Consider the following 25,405-nt stretch of genomic DNA (forward strand, 5'->3'; position numbering starts at 1 on the left):
GGCTCATAGGGCTCTGGACAAAAGTTGTGCACTATATAGGGAATAGGATGCCATTTGGGATGCAGCCTGGAACAGCGGGCATTTATAAGTCATATTCTCCAAGAATCAATGGCTATATCATTACTTTCAAAGTCCAAAATGGATGTACCAATCGAGATTACCCCTTTAACTCTATGGTGGCCACTTCATCACTGAAAACTTGAGATGGGAGTTTCTTGCAAGCAATAACAAAAGGTCTACGAATATGTTTACTTTACAGGATGTCTGCAAAGCAATAGTAGCTAACTAATTGTGAACAGTATAATTTGCAGTGGCTGGTGCCAGCCATATCTTTATCAGCGGCAGACAAATAATACCTTAAACAGAGCCACAATTGATAGCAGTGTGTTTTATATTGAGCCTGCTCCTGTTGTGCTGACAGGGTGGAAGCACAAGGCTAAAGTTTGGTCAGCAGATGACGCTTTGATACAAATATGTGCACCGGACACAGATCACCTCGTCAGATGCCTGTGACAAGATGGTTGATCAAAACATGTTCGCCTAGCAACAGGGAAGCATGAGTGTGATGTCATCTGCATCAATTCTCACATCGGAGGCGTGAATGCGTTGCCATGCTCATACAAAGCCTACAGCGGTCCCTAAAGGAGCCATCATCTGCATGGATTGACCCTCTCAGTAGCAAGTGGACTGATTATGACGGGTGACTGGGGTTGATTATGATGGGTGACTGGGGTTGATTATGATGGGTGACTGGGGTTGATTATGATGGGTGACTGGGGTTGATTATGATGGGTGACTGGAGTTGATTATGATGGGTGACGGGTTGATTATGATGGGTGACTGGGGTTGATTATGATGGGTGACTGGGGTTGATTATGATGGGTGACTGGGGTTGATTATGACGGGTGACTGGAGTTGATTATGATGGGTGACTGGGGTTGATTATGATGGGTGACTGGGGTTGATTATGATGGGTGACTGGGGTTGATTATGATGGGTGACGGGGTATGATTATGATGGGTGACGGGTTGTGATTATGATGGGTGACTGGGGTTGATTATAACGGGTGCCTGGGGTTGATTATGACGGGTGACTGGGGTTGATTATGACGGGTGACTGGGGTTGATTATGACGGGTGACTGGGGTTGATTATGATGGGTGACTGGGGTTGATTATGACGGGTGACTGGGGTTGATTATAACGGGTGACTGGGGTTGATTATGATGGGTGACTGGGGTTGATTATGATGGGTGACTGGGGTTGATTATGATGGGTGACTGGGGTTGATTATGACGGGTGACTGGGGTTGATTATGATGGGTGACTGGGGTTGATTATGATGGGTGACTGGGGTTGATTATGACGGGTGACTGGGGTTGATTATGACGGGTGACTGGGGTTGATTATGATGGGTGACTGGGGTTGATTATGATGGGTGACTGGGGTTGATTATGATGGGTGACTGGGGTTGATTATGACGGGTGACTGGGGTTGATTATGACGGGTGACTGGGGTTGATTATGACGGGTGACTGGGGTTACGTCTCAAATGGTACCCTATTCCCTATATAGTGTAGGGTACCAAAGGGACGCATAATGGGAATAAGCCTGTGTATGTGTGGTCAAACCAAGCTCAAGCCTGCTGTTCAATTGCCTCAAAATGAGGAGGGGCACTCATACACAATTAAATACATGTCTCTGTCCTCCATTGGTTTTGTCTGAAGAAAGCCTACTACAGTCATATGAAGTCGGGCCAGCATGCTAACCTTATTACAGCTATGCTATGCAATGTATCTATACATAGGCTCCGTCTTCCCATGAACTCTGACCACACTGGACAGTTATGTGCATCGCTTCATGCTTAAATAGAAATCCACTTAGTTCCACTGAGGGGCAACACATGATACAGCAGCACAGTCCTACAGTTCTCTCTCATATGGACAGAAACATTATCATTGCGGAGTTGTCAATGTTCCAAAATCATTGCCCCATCACTCCCATTGATTTGTAGCTAGTGGTGGCTGAAGTTAGCTGAAGTTTGAAATGGCTGTTTAGAGAAAACAGAACTATGGATTATATGGATGTGCATATTTCCCTTTGGAGACGATTCGGTACGTATCTAGATGGACTCCGATATGATACAGGAACGACATGTTTTAGTTTGAAACGATTCAGTGCGATGAGAGATCGTTTGTGTGTGGTGTGTAAATGATGGATGTCTATGGTGTATGTACTATGTAGGCACCTGAGCAGAGCCATAAAGGAGACTAGGAATCTACCACCCCACTACCAGATTATAGGGGGCAATGTAGACAGTTTTTTGTCCCCCTATTTTGGTTCTGAAATCACCATCACCCACTAATGAACTTGTCATTTTTGCAGATTAAGTGTTTGAGCTAGTAATGTATCAATATTTATTGTTTATAAATTAGCTATGACATAGCCAATGAAAATATAGCACATCTTTGGATTTCACCCACAATTCAAAATCAAATGGTTTTGACCTTTTGGAAGTTTTTATGGCGTGATCTTCTCTTCTCCTCTTCGGCCATGCAGTGCGCCTCGCACATGTCATTGCTGTCCTCGTTATGAAATGATCAACTTTATCCTGTATATCTAAGAAAGTTACCATATACAATGCATTTGGAAAGTGTTCAGACCCCTTGACTTTTTCCACAGTTTGTTACGTTACAGCCTTATTCTAAAATTTATAAAGTAATTTGCCCCCCTCATTAATATATATATACACAATACCCCATAAAGACAAAGAGAAAACAGATTTTTAGAAATGTTTGCAAATGTATTAAAAATAAAAAACAGAAACACCTTATTTACATAAGTATTCAGACCCTTTGCTATGAGGCTCAAAATTGAGCTCAGGTGCATCCTGTTTCCATTGACACTCGTTTAGATGTGTCTACAACTTGATTGGAGTCCACCTGTGGTAAATTCAATTGATTGGACATGAATTGGAAAGGCACACACCTGTCTATATAAGGTCCCACAGTTGACAGTGCATGTCAGAGCAAAAACCAAGCTATGATGTCGAAGGAATTGTCCATAGAGCTCCAAGACAGGATTGTGTTGAGGCACAGATCTGGGGAAGGATACCAAAATATTTCTGCAGCATTGAAGGTCCCCAAGAACACAGTGGCCATCATTCTTAAATGGAAGAAGTTTGGAACTAATAAACTAATAAAGCCTAACATCACGCAAGCCATTTTAGCATTTGAATGCTGAAAGTGCCACATGTGAATCACTACATCCCTAATGGATTACAGTTTCTCCTGTATCTGAGAGATAGACTACTTTCAGGGTTAGGAAGTTGTCAAATCCTGAACTTCCCCTTTAAATGGCCTTGAAATCATTGGTATGTTTGCAGCAAAATTGTTAATGTTATTCGGGATCCTTGGGACGTCCCTACCCTAAACCATGACCCTAACCCTAACCCCTACCCCAGTGTTTCCCAAACTCGGTGCTCGGGTCCCCATGGGGTGCACGTTTTAGTTTTTGCCCTAACACTACACAGCTGATTCAAATGATCAAAGCTTGATGATTAGTTGATTATTTTAATCAGCTGTATAGTGCGAGGTCAAAAACCAAAATGTGCACCCCTTGGGGTTCCGAGGACCGAGTTTGGGAAACCCTGTCTTACCCGAACCATAACTTTAACCATTTTAAATTTCAACTTCAAATGGGGTAGGGACGCCCCAAGGATTCTGGACGGCAAGGACTGCAGCAAAACCATCAAAACATCCCAGACACTATACACCTCCTAGACCAGTAGAACTCAGAACGAGGTCAAAGGTTAGGCCGTTGAATCCTTGCACCATCTCAATGGCCAAATGTCCACCAAAACAAGCACACAGGAATCCACTTCCTGTCATAGCATATTGATTTGAACCTAGTTAATTAACCTAGATACTAGCCTAGGTGGTGAGCAAGTTATCAGCTGTGTAGGGAGAGAGCGCAGACAGAGTGCAGGTCAGCATAATATAGTCAATATTTAAACTAAAACCATGACGTTAGGAAGGTTGCATTCAAGCTGATAAATTCTGCTCCTAACCATCACTATCTCAAATGACATGAAGATTATGGTTCTCTTGATGCTTCTTGATGCTGTTTGTGTCTTGTAAAACTGTGTGACGTCACATGCTTTTTCGGCCTCGTTTCCAGACAAGACTTTTCATCTCCAAACCGTTTCTCATGACATGCACACAACAGCACTCACCTTCTGTAGGCTGGTCGGGTTGAGCTGATTTTTGTCAATGATCTTAATTGCAACCTGAAACGTCGAGAGACAAATCATTACGATCAGTGATATCAAAACAGTGACATATGAAAGGGCATTTTAATAGATCCCAAAGCTCAAACTCTAAAACAAACCAACAAGCTATAAGGCCCCATAAGTGGCTTGACAGCGTGGTTTGTCTCGGTCAAAGTGTGAGTGAGACTAGGACTGTAAATGTATATGGTTCACTACACACTGCACTCCACATGATCCCATTCCATGTCATTAGGTTTAACTTTTAACAACCCTGTGGAATTATGCACCTAAAAATGTGGGCTTTATGGGCTAGCGTTACATTATGTTTACAACTACACAGGCCTTAAAAGTCATGACAGACAAGAAGAACAAACCCAGTCTTGTTCTTTCCAAAAGTTTCTCTAAAACTACAACTACCATCCATCCCTTCAACATGTTCCATGCTCTCACCACAACCAACCTGTCAAATGGCCTATTACAAACCTCATTGGCCATGTGCACTATTCCTACCAGCCTAACCCCATTCTTTAGTCAAGTACCCACTTCTCTACCCCAGCCTCACCCCTCAGTCTAGCCCATCCACACCACCAGCCCAGTCCAGTCCAGCCTCACCCCTCAGTCTAGCCCATCCACACCACCAGCCCAGTCCAGTCCAGCCTCACCCCTCAGTCTAGCCCATCCACACCACCAGCCCAGTCCAGTCCAGCCTCACCCCTCAGTCTAGCCCATCCACACCACCAGCCCAGTCCAGTCTAGCCTCACCCCTCAGTCTAGCCCATCCACACCACCAGCCCAGTCCAGTCTCACCTCTTTGCCCGTCAAGATGTGCCTGGCCAGCTTGACCTTGGCGAAGTTGCCCTTGCCGATGGTCTTGAGAAGACGGTAGTTGCCGATGTGCGGCTGCTCGTCCGAACACGAGGCAATAGAGTTCCGGCATCGTGCTCCAAGTGATCTGCTCGACCAACCAGTGCTCTTCTCCGAGCGGCTCGTAGAGAGAGAGGTATGCTGGGAAAAGAGAAAGGGGTCATAAACAAAATGCAAAATCATCTAGCTGCATCGCATCTTGACATCAATGGTGTGAAATCACATTCTCTGCCAATAGATGATTCTAGAACACATACAAGCAATTTAAGCAGACATCAGCTAAGAAATTCTGGTGAACTAGAACCCCCAAATGTCTACACGTCTGAAACTACCAAAGCCAACATTTATAGAGGACTTTGTGGAATGGAATTGTTAATGTCGAGTGTTGAGTGGCCATGAGTAATTCATCAAGGTCTGTTGTGAAAAACCTGTTAATGCTATTAGAGAAAGCTATTGGGCTGACAGTAAATACTGAGCAGTGCCAAGCTAGCTAACAGGCTAACACATTAACACGTATGGGTTAGCGGTGGCTCATGAGGCCTATGGAAGCCAAGGAAGGCAGCTAATCTCATTCCACCCCACATTGCTGGCATTCTTCACATGCATGCTCCTCTGAGGTCATAGAATAGAGACAGGTGGCATGGTGCAACTCAGCATCTCATAATCAATCTGCTCTGGAATGCCCGACACCACACTGTAGCGTACGGCGAGCTGCGTTCGCACGCCAAAGCGACATGGCGGCTCAACATTCCTCTTACACGGTGCCCTGGTTCGATGGGTTACCCAGCGCAGCATGTTCCAAGTCAACAAAGCATAAACGGAGAGTTTGGATAACACAATCTATGACAGCATTTGGTTGAATCATTTCAAATCCCTAACGACGTTTAGAGAATAGTTTGGATAAGAGTCACAGCATGGTGTTCCTGAAGCAACAGTGTCATTTCAGAGAGATTACACTTCCCAACGTAGTATCAATAATGACCTTATGATACAGTGCCTATGCAGGAGAATTAAGAAAAAGAGAGGGAGGAGGGAAGGGAGAAGTGGAGGGACGAGGTAAAACTATTTTTAATCAACTGAATAATTTAGGTGAGGTGTGGTGAGGGAAGGGAAATGTGGGGCCCCTAATGGAATAGGGCAGGAGAGATGGTGGTTTCAAAGATATGGCCTTTTTCCTTTCCTAGTGACTTTACCTTGACCTTAAAAGATCTCAGTGTTCAAGGTAAAGAGGGGAGGAAAAGTCGCTGAGGAAAGAGGATAGCGTTTGAATGAATCAAACCATCGTCACCACTCCGATGTCACTAAACTGAAATATAAAGCATGAATGAAGTAACATTTTAAGGATGTATTTATCCATATTTATTGAGGAACTCACTACAATGAAGATAATGATGATTTTGTGGTATTTAAATCGTGTTAAGCCAACACTTCAGAGAACGTCCCAAAATTAGTTTCAACTGTCAAACCACGTCATTATATTTAGGCGGAGTTATGACAACATTAATCAACAACACTGCTTCTACATCCTTGGCTAAAGAAGGTAGGTAAGGACTGATAGAGCGTCCTTCCCTTGTTCAATACATTTGAAAGCGGTTTTCCTCAAATGACTATTCGAATGCACCCAGCGAGATAGACGATGAGATTGAAAAGACAGATGCAGGCTGGGTGAGGCCCACGACCTCATCAGTAGCCCTAAGCACCAGTTCCCAGCTTCAGACCACAGCCATGTGTAGGCTAGCACAGGGAAGGCATAGTGTATAATAAAGCATAGTGTATAACCTTCCGACAGAATAGTGCACCCTAACTCCCAGGAAAGATCCCGCTGCCTGACTGAGACGGTCTTTCTTTAAAACACACACGCAGAGACACCAACACACGCACACACACACATACGTACACACGGTATACTATCATAAATGTGCAATGCACACGCAAGCGCATAAGCCTTAACCCCAGATCAGCACATCAGGTGAAACAGAGCATTTGGTGCTGCATCAGACTACTCTTGGCAGAGCCCTTTCATCCCCTCCCCATCTCTCTCCCACCCTCCCCGCCCTGCCGCAGTCCGGTTTATCACTCCTCTCATCCACCTGTTCCCATGTCGTGTCCCTCGCTCGTTCGCTCCCACAGGAAAGAGGAGAGCTCCTATTGGGCATCGCCTCCGACCGAGCCCATATGTCCCGCCTGCATCCCCATCTTACTGGGTGTGACAAGCCCTCAGTTAGCCCCCTCCCCCAAAACAAATCAATTAGTCTCCCTCTCCTCTCCTCACCCGACCCCGATCCCCTTGTGTCTAGTGTTGCTATCTTTCTCTCATTTTCAGCCAACCTCACAATCTGGGTTCTCTTCTATTCCCACCCCTTTCCATTTGACCCTTTCAAGGAGAGCCCATCGATTCTCTCTCTCCGTCTGATTGCCACGTCAATGTATTCAGATAGTGGGATGAAGTCTGAGGGCAGAGGGCTGGGTACGAGATGGAGTCGCTGATACATACATAGACAGACTGGGGGGCAAGACTAGAGAGACATGAATGTGTGTTGTAGCAGTTCAACAGAGCAGGGTCACAGACAGGTCTTAGAGGTGAAACTGAACACCACAACAATAAAAACGTGATCAAGAAAAAACAAGTGACTATATGCATGTGATTTTTACTTGTTTGTTGCAACAACAATGTTCTGTGTGGGCCATGAGAACCCTGGAGGGTGAAAGCCAGAATAATCAACTGTGAGAGATTCGATCTGTTTGAGTGTAAACAATAAGGAATGCATAGAATCACAAATGTTCCACAAAATAACATTCAACCAGCTGAAATAAATGGAAGGTCCTGCTGGGTCAAACCATAATTAGTCATAGTCAACTATAGAGAAAGAGATACAGGTTATGTCATAGCACGCAACTATAACTACAACAACAGGAGGTGGGATATGATAACACCAGTACACCTAACAAGTATGCCATTCTCTCACTCTCTCTCCACCATCTTCTTCTAAAGGGGTGGCAGGTAGCCTAGTGGTTAGAGCATTGGGCCAGTAACGAAAGGTTGCTAGATCGAAACCCCGAGCTCACAAGGTAAAAATCTGTCATTCTCCCCTGAACAAGGCTCAAGCCACTGTTCCTAGGCCATCATTATAAATAAGAATTTGTTCTTAACTGACTTGCATAGTTAAATAAAGGTTAAATAAATAAAATAAAAGGAAGTACAGAGCTGGTAAACAGAGAAAGAATTTCAGGGTCAAGGCTATACCTCCTAAAGAGGAAAGTTGTCATGACCCAGTCATGTAATGGCAGCCTGGAGGCACACTCAGTTTCCTGTGCATCACTGGGTGAGGCCATCCTTGAAATACTAGCTCTGTATGGCAACCTACAAGCTATGTATAAAAGCCTGTAGCATAGGTTAGCATGATTGCTAACCTATATAAGTCATTCTAATAGGCTACATGGCAATCTCTACCACTGTAGACAAATGTGAACCACTTCTGGCTGGACAGTGCCTGGGGGTGGTTTGTGTCTATCTTTGCATTGGATCACATGACTGGTGTGCGGCAAGACAATAGGAGGCTGTGCTATGGGGTGGGGAGGGTTGAGGATGGGTCAAGGTTACAACATCCCATCCTTACACAATGGCCTCCCCCCATGACTTCCTCTCTCTGCCTGTGATGACAGTTTTTCAGGCTGGATATGTCCATAGAGTAGAATCTCACTAGAAATATGATGGTATAGGAAGTGTTACCAATGACAAAATCTATGTCCCTTGTACAAATGTGGATAGTTGGAATGTCTGTTCATAAATGTCTGATATATAGCCTAGCTAGCACCCATCTAACAGGAAGTTGTGACCGTAGAGCACGTGACATGCCACACTGTCACATGTCATACAACTGTGCAGTTTCCTGGACTGGTTGACAAGGTTAAAAAACAGAGTGTGAATAAGACAGCATCCAAAACTGTTGGTAGACTATGGCCAAAACATATTATCCCAATAGAACCAACATTAGGATACTTAATTAATTTGCACCAAGCCACTCGCTACATTCAGACAGATATTTTGCTATGTGGTGAAGAGGTCAGAGTCTGAGCTGGTAAACTGTAGTTTCTTCTGCCAGTATCAATCCTCTTCAATAACTTTTAGTTGTACAGCAGTTACATTTCAGAACATTTTCACATAAAACTTGCTTTGCTGTTAATCCAGAGTGTTTACTGAACGTTTGTCAAATCCTGTTGTGTTGGTTGAAGTCAGATTATTTTGCAGCAATGACCTAACATGCTCTATTCTGCGGGAGTCCCAGACAGTCTGCTCAGCTGCCTGCCAGTGAATTCTACAGCATGACTCATGACTGAACGAACTCTCCTCAGTCAGTCCAGTCGGTAAAGTACCACTGGGGTTTTTACCAAAACCATGAGCAACACAGCTGAGAAGCCACTGGGGATAATGGCTTCAGAACACTAGAGACACAGCCACTGCAGCCGGTGTGGTTCACCTTGGCGTCAAACAAAACCTTGAAATGTAAAGACCATATGCTAATGGAAAAGAACATTACAGCAGGAAAGGTCCATCCCCTCAGGGCTTGGAACCTAACCAATACAATGTTGGAAGAAGAACCGAAGATGTGGATGTCGATTATGGCAGCCCCCCGCACCTCTCTGATTCAGAGGGGTTGGGTTAAATGCAGAAGACACATGTCAGTTGAATGCATTCAGTCGTACAACTGACTAGGTATCCCCCCTTTCCTTTCCCTAAAGCTATCATCAGGATAATTTAATCCTAAGTATATCTCAGCAACCGAAGAGGTGAGAAGTCTTTCCTAAAGGTATTTGTATGAAGAGCAGAAGAGAATGCAGGTCAAACTTGAGTAACTTAACAATCTGCCTCTAAGAGTGCCTGAAGCTTTCTCGTTCAGTACTTCTTCAACAAATATGTTCTAGAACAAAATGGCCTTACACAGACAGACAGAGAGAGAGAGAGTGTATCTCGCTTTCAAAGCAGGAAATGTTCCATCTCTCATAGGATAAGCCTCTATACAAACTAAGCGAATTACAGATACAAATCTGGTCATGTTGTATTAGTAACAGGTTTGGGGAGTTGCACCCACTGTCATTTAACCCATTAATTAAGAGTGCCGGGACAGACTCCCTCCTTCCTTTGAAGTTAATTTGTATCATTGCAACAGGTCTAATAATCCCCCACACTCATAGGCACGTGCTAGTGCATACAAACACACATCAACAGAGGCAGATGAAAGGAGGGAACTGAACTCGACCAGCAAGCACTACTGCTTATTTATGTTGCTTTATTTCTCCCTGTGTCGGATATCCCTCTCTCTTTCTCGCATCCTCTAGTGGACACAGAAACAGGGCGCCATGGCTCTCTGGTTTCACACACATACGACACACAAACCAAACACACACGAGTTCTCAGTCAGGTTCTCTAATCGATGGATCTTAGAAGCCTGAAATGAATTTAACCGATGCTCTTATCCAAAGCCACTTACAGTGCACTGCACAGCCTATACAGTTCATCTATACAGCACTGCCATATGAAACAGCCTAAACACCAGCAAGAACACAGGAGCACTGGCTCAGAGAAACAGGGCCATTAGTCTTCAATAGTAAAGTGTGAAACCAGAACATAACAAACTGCTTTCACTAGACTGGCCTAACACTGTAAGCCTACCATATCGCTTAGCTTTTGCAATTGTGCTCTGGTCAAAACCCCACACAGGAGGCACATACGTATCTGACCTTCTGCTGAAGACCCAAACATTCTTGATTGTGTACAGGACCTCGCTTTGTTACATACATGAACAAGGCAGATGGCCCTTGGGCAACTAAAGCACTGATTAAAAAGTAATGAATGGCTCCATAGGGTCTGCTGGGGCTAAGTAGCAGGACAAAGGGCCGAGATATAGCGTCATTAACTGCCCTAGATTAGCCTGTAGAGCAGATTCCCTGTCTCAGTCTCCCTCTGTTTACATACACTCTTACAGTGGCTAGACAGAAGAGGTTTGCATAATCTGCCAGATGATTTTTTCGCAATTGACACTTCTGCTTCCATTTCCCTCTCCACTTCATTATTTTGTTGTTGTTGTACTTATTACCCCTTTTTCTCCCCAATTTCGTGATATCCAATTGGTAGTTACATTTACATTACATTTACATTACATTTACATTTACATTTAAGTCATTTAGCAGACGCTCTTATCCAGAGCTGTCCCATCGCTGAAACTCTTGTACGGACTTGGGAGAGGCGAAGGTCGAGAACCATGCGTCCACCAAAAAACACGGCCCTGCCAAGCCGCACTGCTCCTTGACACACTGCTCGCTTAACCCGGAAGCCAGCCGCACCAATGCGTCGGAGGAAACACCATACAACTGGTGACCGAAATCAGCATGCATGCGCCCGGGCCGCCACAGGAGTCACTAGAGCGCGATGGGACAAGGACATCCCGGCCGGTCAAACCCTCCCCTAACCCGGATGAAACTGGGACAATAGTACGCCGCCTCATGGGTCTCCCGGTCGCGGCCGGCTGAGACACAGCCTAAGATCGAATGCGGGTCTGTAGTGATGCCTCTAGCACTGCGATGCAGTGCCTTAGACCGCTGTGCCACTTGGGAGGCCCCTCCACTTCACTTTTGCAGAATCTCTGTGCAGTGCTGTGACATGTCATGCGACTTTCCAACATCAACAGACGCACCATGCCGAGGCCAGGGGAGGACGAGCAGTACTGTGCAGTGAAACTAGCTAGGCTTATGTAAACAGGATAGATCCTACCACATTCTATGAGTCCACTATAATTTGTTGTATGAAACTAGGCATGAAATGAAACTAGGACTCATGACTCTACCATCTACTGCAGGGATCATCAACTAGATTCAGCCGCGGGCCAATTTTTGCTTGAGCGGATGGTCAGGGGGCCGGAACATAACAAAATAAATATTTTTTGACTGCAAATTGACCACAAGAAGCCTCAACAGATATAATATTTGATTAAAACATATTCATTTCAAACCTTGATTACATTTGGGAACATTGTCCGACGTAGGGTGTTGTCTTTCGGATGGGACGTTAAAACAGGTGTCCTGACTCTGTGGTCATTAAAGATGGCGCTTACTGTAAGAATAGGGGTTTTCACCCCGGTGTTCATGGCCACCTACTCATCCCCCTCATTCCTAATAGGTATATATCACTCCTCACCTCTCCACCTGATGTGTGGTGAGCGTTCTGGCACAAAAATGGTCGGCGTACATCACTGAGGTGGGTGCTACACATTTCCCCCCTCAGTCGGTAGAAAAGTGCTATATAAATCCAATCAATTATTATTACTGGTATACGATCAAATATGTCTCTCTATTATGCATGGGAACACTTGGGAAAAGATTTCCAAAATTAAAATCACTTGGAGCTGATTTCCTGGTGTTTTCACAGTCTTTGATGTCCAACAATAAAACAAACATGTCTCTCTGTTATGCGTGGGAACACTTGGTAAAAGATTAACAAAATTAAAATCACTTGCTACTGTTTTCCTGGTGTTTTAGTCTTTTATATCCAACATTGAAAATGTGAAACAAATAACAAGTAGCGGTCGAACACAGGAGTGGAATGCTCTAGCGCAGCCTAGTCGCTCTGGAAAGCGACAGTAGGCCCAGGTGAAACAGATGTCTTATGCATCGCTAGGTAACCCACTCAGCTAAGGCTGGGCAATATGGACAAAATATCACATCACAATATTTTTCACGGTATGGCGGTATTTTAAGTTTCTGAATATTACGAGTTCTTAATAAATTCTATGAGTAGTGAATGACTCTAGAAAGGCCACACATTATTTCTAAGTGATTTTATTGGCCTTTCTTGGTTCTGATAGTTTTATACTCAACCAAATTAGGACAATATTGACAGTGAAATAGTCAAATTTGTAGAACTTTGCATTTATTTAGCATTGTATCAAAATACCTTTATAGACGGTATTGTAAAAATCCATACCGGTATACTAGTCTCCACGATATACAGTATCGCCCAGCCCTTTACTCAGCCCCGGAGACACACAGGTAAAGTGACACCAGAATGCAGCGGTTACGTAACAGTGCAGGGAGCTGTGTGCTAATGTTCTTGAAGCAATTCAAATAGACTCCTAACCTGACAGCTTTCCAAATAAACCAGTTCAACACAACCAAAAACTAGCCTGATACTTAAGCTTACTTGGTCATATAAATGGGAGTAAATCAAGTTCATTTCTACTAGACGATTGTCATCTTTACCAATATGAGCAGGTCATGTATAGCCCACCATTGATACAAGGTTCTGTTCAATGCAATTCAACAGACTGTGAACATTCCTACGTGACCTGCATGGCTCCAATGGGATTTGAGGAGTCCTTTCCATTTAGAGAAAGCCAAATCATGAATCCATCAACGCAAGGCCACACAATGGCTCTGTTCTGTGCCACCGGGAAAAACCTGTTCATTCATTCAGACCTGCATCTGGTTGCATTATATACAGGCTTGTGAATTATTTGCAAAGGGGCCATAAACTACTGACAGGTAAACACAACACAAAGTTAATATGCAAAATGTATGACTAAGAGTTTGTTCACAATATGGAGGGTTATTTGTATATGGGCCGAATTTGCAAGCTGAGCTGGATAAGAAATGTATAGAGGTAAGTAAAGGTACTGATCAAAACAACAGAAACGGTGCCTACATGGACTCCATTCATGGGACTGGCTGGGCAACTGGAGAGTGAGAGTAAAGGTCCCTCTACCAGATGGTGCTGATAGAAGCGAGAGAATGAGGGGCATACAGAGGATGTCACAATGCAGAGGGGTGCGAAACTGTACCAGCGCAAAGACAGCATTAGTGGCCTGACACATAACGACTTGGAACCCTGGGACATGCTGGAGCGGAAGGTGCGAAGCAAGTGCGATTATGCAAATCTCAAATCTGGATGACTAATGTGTGCCACCATGTGTGTTGTTAGGTTTATTATTCAAGTTATGATGATAGGGAGATAATATGCCTTTGAATAAGCATCATTAGCCTGACCTACATAACAAATTCCTTTGCTTTACAGACATGGAATTACAATGATTAGGCTTACACAGATTGATGTACAAGGATTTAGGAAGACGTCTTACACAAGGGCACAACACAAGTGAAACCCCACTTAGAGTTTGAACATCATGTCATCTTCTGGTTAGTAGTCTACTTCAATGTGTAGGCCTATTATCTATTCTAGCAGAAAAACTCATGTGAATATTGAAAATGGTGGTTGTATCAACTGTCTACTGAGCCAAATATGCTACCCTCAAGAAATTCTTCATTTTAGGACAACAGCCTCACAGGTCTGGTTTGTTGTTACCAATGATTTACCAAAATCTTAAGTATATCAAAGCCCCGTCCCACCCTACTGTGCACATATCCTGATACACTATGTCAACCTCCATGCAACACGTTTTCACTCTCCTACACACCCCCAGGCTGTCCCAGGGAACGAGACCGAGGAAGACGATACAATCTAAAATCATTTTAATTACAGTTGAGGCTTTCTGGGAGGTACAGCGCGAGCAACGTGATAGGAGGAGACCGGTGTGGGCTTTCTCATTTTACGCCACCACCTTTCACTCAGCATAGATGTCGGATTGGGAGGAAAATGTACTGGGAAACAAAACACTCCTGGGTTTCCATGGAGAGTTTTCAAACAAGAGGAGCGTGTGACCCAGTTGACTCCAAGAGCAGGTCAATCATTTCGATCCCTGGCCTGCAACATTTCTGTCACATAAAGGACAACCAACATGTGGTTTTTGTTAAAGGGCCAGTGCAGCAGAAAATTTGATTTCCCTGTGTTTTACATACAGTTGAAGTCGGAAGTTTACATACACTTAGGTTGGAGTCATTAAAACTCATTTTTCAACCACTCCACAAATGTCTTGCTAACAAACTATAGTTTTGGCAAGTCAGTTAGGACATCTACTTTGTGCATGACACAAACAGACGCCTCACAAGTCCTCAACTGGCAGATTCATTAAATAGTACTCGCAAAACACCAGTCTCAACGTCAACAGTGAAGAGGTGACTTCGGGATGCTGGCCTTCTAGGCAGAGTTGCAAAGAAAAAGCCATATCTCAGACTGGCCAATAAAAAGAAAAGATTAAGATGGGCAAAAGAACACAGACACTGGACAGAGGAACTCTGCCTAGAAGTCCAGCATCCCGAAGTCACCTCTTCACTGTTGACGTTGAGACTGGTGTTTTGCGGGTACTATTTAATGAAGCTACCAGTTGAGGACTTGTGAGGCGTCTGTTTCTCAAACTACACATTCTAATGTACTTGTCCTCTTGCTCAGTTGTGCACCGGGGCCTCCCACTCCTCTTTCTATTCTGGTTAGAGCCAGTTTGCGCTGTTCTTTGAAGGGAGTAGTACACAGCGTTGTACAAGATCTTCAATTTCTTGGCAATTTCTCGCATGGAATAGCCTTCATTTCTCAGAACAAGAATAGACTGACGAGTTTCAGAAGAAAGGTCTTGTTTCTAGCCATTTTGAGCCTGTAATCGAACCCACAAATGCCGATGTTCCAGATACTCAATTAGTCTAAAGAAGGCCAGTTTTATTGCTTCTTTAATCGAACCCACAAATGCCAATGTTCCAGATACTCAACTAGTCTAAAGAAGGCCAGTTTTATTGCTTCTTTAATCAGAACAACAGTTTTCAGCTGTGCTAACATAATTGAAAAAGGGTTTTCTAATGAACAATTAGCTGTTTAAAATTATAAACTTGGATTAGCTAACACAACGTGCCATTGGAACACAGGAGTGATGGTTGCTGATAATGGGCCTCTGTACGCCTATGTAGATATTCCATAAAACATTTGCCGTTTCCAGCTCCAATAGTCATTTACAACATTAACAATGTCTACACTGTATTTCAGATCAATTTGACGTTATTATAATGGACAAAAAAAAATTGCTTTTCTTTCAAAAACAAGAACATTTCTCAGTGACCCCAAAGGATTTTTCTTTATTTGTAATATTTTCTACATTGTAGAATAATAGCGAAGACATCAAAACTATGAAAAATCACACATGGAATCATGTAGTAACCAAAATATATTTTATATTTGACATTCTTCAATGTAACCACTCTTTGCCTTGATGAAAGGTTTGCACACTCTTGGCATTCTCCCAACCAGCTTCACCTGGAATGCTTTTCCAACAGTCTTGAAGGAGTTCCAACATATGCTGAGCACTTGTTGGCAGTTTTTCCTTCACTTTGCAGTCCAACTCATCCCAAACCATCTCAATTGCGTTGAGGTCGGGTAATTCTGGAGGCCAGGTCATCTGATGCAGCACTCCATCACTCTCCTTCTTGGTGAAAGAGCCCTTACACAGCCTGGAGGTGTGTTTTGGGTCATTGTCCTGTTGAAAAACAAATGATAGTCCCACTAAGCACAAATAGATGGGATGGCATATCGCTGCAGAATGCTGTGGTAGCCATGCTGGTGACACCTCCTCCATGCTTCACGATGGGAACCACACAAAGATACGGCGGTTGGAACCACAAATCTCAAATTTGGACTCATCATACCAAATGACAGATTTCCACCGGTCTAATGTCAATTGCTCGTATTTTCAGGTCGATCGGGTTCAATTCCAGGCTCTGGCTGGGCCACTCAAGGATCTCTCTGTACTTTGCTCTATTAGTTTTTCACTTGATCCTGACTAGTCTCCCAGTCCCTGCCCCTGAAAAACATCCCCACAGCATGATCCTGCCACCACCTTGCTTCACAGTAGGGATGGTGCCAGGTTTCCTCCAGATGTAACGCTTGGCATTCAGGCCAAATAGTTCAATCTTGGTTTCATCAGATCAGAGAATCGTGTTTCTCATGGTCTTAGTGTCTTTAGGTGCCTTTTGGCAAATGCCAAGTGGGCTGTCATGTGCCTTTTATTGAGGAGTGGCTTCTGTCTGGCCACCCTACCATACGTGCCTGATTGGTGGAGTGCTGCAGAGATGGTTGTCCTTCTGGAAGGTTCTCCCATCTCCACAGAGGAACTCTGGAGCTCTCTCGGAGTGACCATCGGGTCCTTGGTCACCTCCCTGACCAAGGCCCTTCTCCCCTGATTGCTCAGTTTGGCCAGGTGGCTAGCTTTAGTAAGAGACTTAGTGGTCCAAACATCTTCCATTTAAGAATGATGGAGGCCACTGTGTTCTTGGGGACCTTCAATGACGCAGATGTTTTTGGGGGACCCTTCCCCAGATCTGTGCCTCGACACAATCCTGTCTCAGAGCTCCTCAGACAATTCCCATTGACCTCATGGCTTGGTTTTTGCTCTGACATGCACTGTCAACTGCGGGACCTTATATAGACAGATGTGTGCCTTTCCAAATCATATCCAATCAATTGAATTTATCACAGGTGGACTCCAATCAAGTTGTAGAAACATCTCAAGGATGATCAATGGAAACAGGATGTACTTGAGCTCAATTTCAAGTCTCATAGCAAAGGGTCTGAATACTTACAGTTGAAATCAGAAGTTTCCGAGCCAAATACATTTAAACTCCTTTTTTCACAATCCCTGACATTTAATCCTAGTAAAAATTCCCTGTCTAAGGTCAGTTAGGATCACCACTTTATTTTAAGAGTGTGAAATGTCAGAATAATAGTAGAGAGAATGATTTATTTCAGCTTTAATTTCTTTCATCATATTCCCAGTGGGTCAGAAGTTTACATACACTCAATTAGTATTTGGTAGCATTGCCTTTAAATTGTTTATCTTGGGTCAAACGTTTCAGGTAGCCTTCCACAAGCTTCCCACAATAAGTTGGGTGAATTTTGTCCCATTCATCCTGACAGAGCTGGTGTAACTGAGTCAGGTTTGTAGGCCTCCTTGCTCGCACACACTTTCAGTTCTGCCCACAAATTTTCTATTGGATGAGGTCAGGGCCTTGTGATGGCCACTCCAATACCTTGACTTTGTTGTCCTTAAGCCATTTTACACAACTTTGGAAGTATGCTTGGGGTCATTGTCCATTTGGAAGACACATTTGCGACCAAGCTTTAACTTCCTGACTGATGTCTTGAGATGTTGCTTCAATATATCCACATAATTTTCCCTCCTCATGATGCCATTTATTTTGTGAAGTGCACCAGCCCCTCCTGCAGCAAAGCACCCTCACAACATGATGCTGCCACCCCCTGTGCTTCACGGTTGGGATGGTATTCTTCGGCTTGCAAGCCTCCCCCTTTTTCCTCCAAACATAAGGATGGTCATTATGGCCAAACAGTTCTATTTTTGTTTCATCAGACCAGAGGACATTTCTCCAAAAAGTACGATCTTTGTCCCCATGTGCAGTTGCAAACCGTAGTCTGGCTTTTTTATGGCGGTTTTGGAGCAGTGGCTTCTTCGTTGCTGAGCAGCCTTTCAAGTTATGTCGATATAGGACTTGTTTTACTGTGGATATAGATCCTTTTGTACCTGTTTCCTCCAGCATCTTCACAAGGTCCTTTGCTGTTGTTCTGGGATTGATTTGCACTTTTTGCACCAAAGTACGTTCATCTCTAGGAGACAGAACGCATCTCCTTCCTGAGCGGTATGACGGCTGCGTGGTCCCATGGTATTTATACGTGCATACCATTGTTTGTACAGATGAACGTGGTACCTTCAGGCTTTGGAAATTGCTCCCAAGGATGAATCAGACTTGTGGAGGTCTACAATTTTTGTTCTGAGGTCTTCGCTGATTTCTTTTGATTTTCCCATGATATCAAGCAAAGAGGCACTGAGTTTGAAGGCAGGCCTTGAAATACATCTACAGGTACACCTCCAATGGACTCAAATGATGTCAATTAGCCTATCAGAAGCTTCTAAAGCCATGACATAATTTTCTGGAATTTTCAAGCTGTTTAAAGGCACAGTCAACTTAGTGTATGTAAACTTCTGACCCACTGGAATTGTGATACAGTGAATTATAAGTGAAATAATCTGTCTGTAAACAATTGTTGGAAAAATTACTTGTGTTATGCACAAAGTAGATGTTCTAACCGAATTGCCAAAACTATAGTTTGTTAATTACATCTAGATGTTCCGCTAGCGGAACACCGCTCCAATATCCAATGATAGGGCGTGGCGCGAATTACAAATTCCTCGAAAATCCGAAAACTTCAATTTTTCAAACATAGCTATTTTACACCATTTTAAAGACAAGACTCTCCTTTATCTAACCACACTGTCCGATTTCAAAAAGGCTATACAACGAAAGCAAAACATTAGATTATGTCAGGAGAGTACCCAGCCAGAAATAATCAGGCACCCATTTTTCAAGCTAGCATATAATGTCACAAAAACCAAAACCACAGCTAAATGCAGCACTAACCTTTGATGATCTTCATCAGATGACACTCCTAGGACATTATGTTATACAATACATGCATGTTTTGTTCAATCAAGTTCATATTTATATCAAAAACCAGCTTTTTACATTAGCATGTGACGTTCAGAACTAGCATCCCCACCGAACACTTCCGGTGAATTTACTAAATTACTCACGATAAACGTTCACAAAAAACATAACAATTATTTTAAGAATTATAGATACAGAACTCCTTTATAAAATAGCTTTTCGGTGAAAGCACATTTTGCAATATTCTGAGTAGATAGCCCGGCCATCACAGGCTAGCTATTTTGACACCCACCAAGTTTGTTACTCACCAAACTCAGATTTACTATAAGAAAAATTGGATTACCTTTGCTGTTCTTCGTCAGAATGCACTCCCAGGACTTCTACTTCAACAACAAATGTTGGTTTGGTTCCAAATAATCCATAGTTATATCCAAATAGCGGCGTTTTGTTCGTGCGTTCAAGACACTATCCGAAGGGTAACGAAGGGTCACGCGCCGGCGCGTTTCGTGACAAAACATTTCAAAATATTCCATTACCGTACTTCGAAGCATGTCAAACGCTGTTTAAAATCAATTTGTATGCGATTTTTCTCGTAAAATAGCGATAATATTCCGACCGGGAGACGTCGTTTTCGTTCAAAGACTGAAAATGTAAAATGGACTCTTCACATGCACGCGCGCTCCCGTCTCATTGTTCTCAGATCGACCACTATCCAAATGCGCTACTGTTTTTCAGCCAGGGACTGCAGAGTCATCATTCAACGTTCTGGCGCCTTCTGAGAGCCTATGGGAGCCTTAGAAAGTGTCACGTTACAGCAGAGATCCTCTGTTTTCAATAAAGAGGCTAAAGAAGGCCAAGAAATGGTCAGAGAGGGCACTTCCTGTTTGGAATCTTCTCAGGTTTTGGCCTGCCATATGAGTTCTGTTATACTCACAGACACCATTCAAACAGTTTTAGAAACTTTAGGGTGTTTTCTATCTAAATCAAACAATTATATGCATATTCTAGTTTCTGGGCAGGAGTAATAAAAATATTCAATCGGGTACGTTTTTATCCGGCCGTGAAAATACCACCCCCTATCGATAACAGGTTTTAACAAGAAATTTGTGGAGTGGTTGAAAAACGAGTTTATAATGACTCCAACCTAATGTATGTAAAGTTCCGACTTCAACTGTACATGCATAATTGCATTTGGGGTCACTTTTGATAATGGTGTTTTCCGCTAATGGAACATTCACGCTTACAGACTACTACCATGTGCGCATTGCTGCGCTTATAATGTGAAGAAATAGCCTAATAGTTTATTAACATTTTAAGCAAAACGTTCTGATCTGTTGCGTCAGCCACATTGCATAAAAACTTTTTTTTGATGCTAGTGGTTGTAATAATTTGGGATCTATCGCATCCCACAACCGTACCAGACTATGTTTGGAATTTTTCTTTCTCGCACAGAATAGAATAGGTCGACTTCTGTACTATGGGGGATAGTAGATTGACATAGGCTAGTGCTTTTGCTGTTCGTTAGGCCTACTCATCTTCTTGGATGACGAAAAGTAAATGTGGACAGTTCTTCAAATATCTTCAATATGCACCTCGGGATTGTATAAGTACACGCGCAGTTGTATCCTCGATGTGTCTGTCTTAACTTGTAGCCTGTGGGAAAGACCAGATCACATGACGGAAAGCCGTGTGAGTAATAGACGCTTTGGATTGCGCAGCACACTCAGGGAGAAGGGCAAAACGCAGCACTCCGGGGCGCAAAAGGCATGGATTTTTTTAGGGTGCATTACGGCCATCAAGGGGAATGCCACCGTGAAATTCAAGGCATTATGAAGTGCTTGTCAAATTGCGAATGAGACTATTGGAGTGTGTACAGCCTGCGCAAAAATAAGTTGCTTTCAAGCAACTTACATTAGTTACATTAATTACTCTAAATGAAGCATATAGCAATACCTATTTCTTTGTTAACCGCTCAACACAGAATAGCCGCATGTGTGCACTCCCTCAAATCGTTTTGAGAAAATGTTTCTATTTTATTCAGCTTGGTATTCTTCATACTATAAAATAATATAAAATAATGCCATGGAATTATAAGCAAATCTTGTCTGCTAAATGAACTAGTGTAGCCCACAACCATTTGGCATAGCCACATAAGGACAAGTATGCTATTATTTTTTTCTGGAATAGACTTTTCATAGTTTTCTTTAAACTGCATTGTTGGTTAACGGCCGTAAGGGCCTGCCTGTAAGTAAGCATTTCACTGTAAGGTCTACACCTTTTGTATTCGGCGCATGTGACAAATAGCACTTGATTTTGATTTGACTAAATTTTCTTCATATCATGCTTCTTTAAAACTGTCTTTGGGATTACAGACTAGGACAAGCAAGGACAGATTGAAAATGTCACACTTGCCAACTGGTCTGCGCATGCTTTGAGAATACGCCCTGATATTTCGTCTGGCCTGGCAGCCTTGCGAGTGTTAACCTGTTGAAAAGTTTTACTCACTTCAGTCACGGAGAGCGAGATCACACAGTCGTTTGGAACAACAGGGGCTTTCACACAAGTCTCTGTGTTGTATTCCTCAAAGCGAGCATAAAGTGGTCGTAATTAAGAGATACATGTTGTCAAATATTTACTCTCGTCTAGTCACTTGCTGTGATGTAAACAAACAATGGAAGTCCTTCTGGAAGTCTGTCCTTTCTGAAAAGGACAGCAAGCATGATCTGCTTCATGAATGTCTCGAAGATTTCTATGCCCTTTCTTTTAATAAATATTTTTGACAAACAATGTAAGCTCAGGCCATGTATTGTAGTAGCGTAATATTATCCTAATTTAGCCCTGCACCCACACCAATCAACCAACATCCTGACATGCCCTAATATTATGGATGAGGGTGGGCACAGCAGGGTTAGACAGACTCTACACCTCTCCGATATATCCAACTGTCAAAAATGCTTTGTCAATTAAACTCAAATGCTTTTGTAGTGAATCTATCTGCCTTTGAGGGTGTCACTCTTGCATGCCATTCCTTCCAGGAAGGACCAAGTCAGTGCCATGATAATGTGAGGCCTGCTTAGATATAGGATTTGAATGGATATTTATTGTAGCAGAGGATGATCAACAAATAAAAGCAACAACAATCAACAGACCGTAATATGCTATGTGGGTGTGGCCTAATATAAATGTCTATCTATCTATTGTTCGTCTATGTAAATAAAGAAATAAACTGGAGCCTGTCCAATGTTGTGATCAAAATACAGGGTGGATTTTCACACTTCTAAAAGTGTCTGGCCGAGAATCACTGTCAATAAACATATAAAACTGTCTAGCTTTAAAGGGAAAGGGGGATACCGAGTCAGTTGTACAACTGAATGCCTTCAACTGAAATGTGTCTTGCGCATTTAACCCAACCCCTCTGAATCAGAGAGGTGCGGGGGGTGCTGTCTTAATCAACATCCACGTCTTTAAATGCCAGTGATCCGCCAAGAAGGTCTGTGCGAAAACTGGTGAGCTACTTGTCCTGTAAGCTCTGTTATTCTACACCATTGATACTGTACTGAGCAGACTAGACTCAAGCCAAACATCCCCTTCATGATTGACGGGAATTAGAAGAGGTACAGAGCTTTTCGATAATGATTAACGGAATGTCCTCTTTTCACCATTCCTAAAAAAAAGTGTGTGAAACAAACAATGAAACCAAAGTGACATATCTGTGCCTGGGAGACTGTATACAAACCTGCCACTGCATTAGCTAGGCCACATGTGTGTCACATTGAAGTGACATATTATTACATAATGGTATGACAGTGTTATAGATGTATCATTATTGATTTCCAGATTTTCTAGGCGCAACATGTGCTCTCTCAAAATGATATATTATGGGTTATTCTGTTCACTTGAACAAAATGTACAGAGTGAATGAATGATGGTTTTAACAGCTGTGCAAATAGGCTATAGCCAGCCTACCTCCTGCAATCAATGATTGTATCGGCTTTATGCATCCTCCTGTCATTTTTTAGTACGTTGATATGTCACCTAGCTTGATTCCATGCCACTGTTCCATTTAAAGGGTGTAATGCACATGCCAGTCAGACCTATGCAAAATATTATATAAGACAATAAAATGTATTAAATACTTACGAGGTCCGATTTCCGCTCGTTCCCAGGTAGTGCTGCACGAGAAGACATTGTCCCTGAGGTATCCTTTCTATTAGGCTACTTGGTTTTTATGTAGGTAACAGTTATATACAGGATTATATTCTACCGAAGATAACAGTCGACATTGGCCGCTCCACCGCCCAGCCAGTGTTCCAAGGCAATAGACGCCTATCCTACCGGCAACCCCAGGTTCGAGAGCAGTGAGACAGAATTGTATCCTCAAATTCTCATTTTCATTGTAAAAGGCAGCACCGAACACGACAGTATACAGGCAATTGTCTAGAAAACTGTCTGAATAGCCTTCTAGGCTATCCACTTCATGTTTCGCTGATTCTTCATGTGAAGAAAGGCATCAATGATATACCTCATTCTGGAAATAAAATGAACACAAAATAGGTTTCTTGTCACTATCGCACCATTACTATACTAAAACAATTTTTTTAAAGCAATTCTGTGTTTCCAGTGATGAATGTGGGTGTATGTCAGGAACAGAGCAGTTTGTTAGATCCGACAAAAAAAACAATTGGCAAAACAAAAAACATTGGTCAGGTAGTCTGCGCGTACCACGACCATGGGTGGATGTCTGTCGTTGAAAAATTTGTATTTTTGGGGGATGTGCCAAATGATGCCCGCAAAACCAACCACTCCCAAGGCAAAACACTGAACGACTTAAGCCTAATTGTCAGCCCACATTTCATAGTTGATTAATAAAGAATTAACCGTCAAAAGAAACAATACAACGACATGACAATTGCGGATAGAGCATGGGCGAATGTACCGTTACCCCCTTTCTCTTTCTGCACGTGATGGACCACTTCCTGAAAAAGTAGCCGTCGAATAACACTCAACGTTCGGAAAATGATTTAACTTTTGACTCTCGCAGATATCCTACATAACTATCTGTTGTAACATTTGCCTACAGAAAACGGCATCTCCAAACTGTATGACAAGAGCAAGAGGGAAGAACGTCAAGAGAAATAATAGGCAGGGCTGCGTCCGAGGCTCAGTAACACACCCTTCCCCCATATTCTTAAAGAGACAATCCCCCCATTCATTCAGCGGTAGAACAGCAGTTACCAACACGTCAACCACGTTGGCAAGCAATATTCTGTACAGTAATGTCATCACTTGACGCTGCAGACAGCATGTCTTGGGCATTTGACAACAGGGAAGACAGGGCCCTGTCTGAAGAAGACACACTTTAACAAAGGAACAAACTACTGCACTTTTATGTAATTTCCCCTCCACTTGTAATTTATATTGTTGTGAGAACAAACCATCTGTTCTCTGGTGTATATCATTTCTATGTTTTAATCTATCTATATTATTCATGTCTATTTATTGATTATACCAAGTGGGTGATGACAGCAGAAGCACATCACCAAAGACTATAGTCTCAGCTGTACAAATCGGACACGAGAGGGTCGGGCCCATGAACACCTCATTCTGCTGTGGTCCCCGGGCACTTGGTATTTTGTTATTGAGATAGGCATATAGTGAATGTTGGTTTAGCGCTTTTCTTGGTTTCGCATGGGTGATAGAGCAGTATGAGAGCACAGAAGAGCAGTGTGTGAAAGTGAGTCACTATTGAGAAACAGTGTGAACCTGACAAGTTCCACGTGTCAAACTCTCTCTAATCAGCATCTAGTCCCTCAGCATCATTAGGCAGTCATTTGGGACCAAATCATTTGGGAACCGCTTTATGTGGAATTTTCAATACTCCTAATGGAGTA

The 25,405-nt window shown here is 43.0% G+C and overlaps 1 pseudogene across 1 annotated transcript in view; it reads right to left on the minus strand.

Annotated features, from left to right (window-relative positions):
* Positions 1-24,679, minus strand: part of LOC106612588 (MAP/microtubule affinity-regulating kinase 4-like) — a 64,153-nt pseudogene extending 39,474 nt beyond the window's left edge. Inside the window, exons 1-3 of the transcript XR_006771147.1 lie at positions 23,655-24,679; positions 5,073-5,270; positions 4,230-4,283 (exon numbers count right to left, since the gene is read on the minus strand). The product of XR_006771147.1 is annotated as an MAP/microtubule affinity-regulating kinase 4-like (transcript). The remainder of the gene's footprint in view (positions 1-4,229; positions 4,284-5,072; positions 5,271-23,654) is intronic.
* Positions 24,680-25,405: the final 726 nt, after the last annotated feature.

Source organism: Salmo salar, chromosome ssa09 (assembly GCF_905237065.1).
Source record: "Salmo salar chromosome ssa09, Ssal_v3.1, whole genome shotgun sequence".
Classification (NCBI taxonomy): Eukaryota; Metazoa; Chordata; class Actinopteri; order Salmoniformes; family Salmonidae; genus Salmo; species Salmo salar.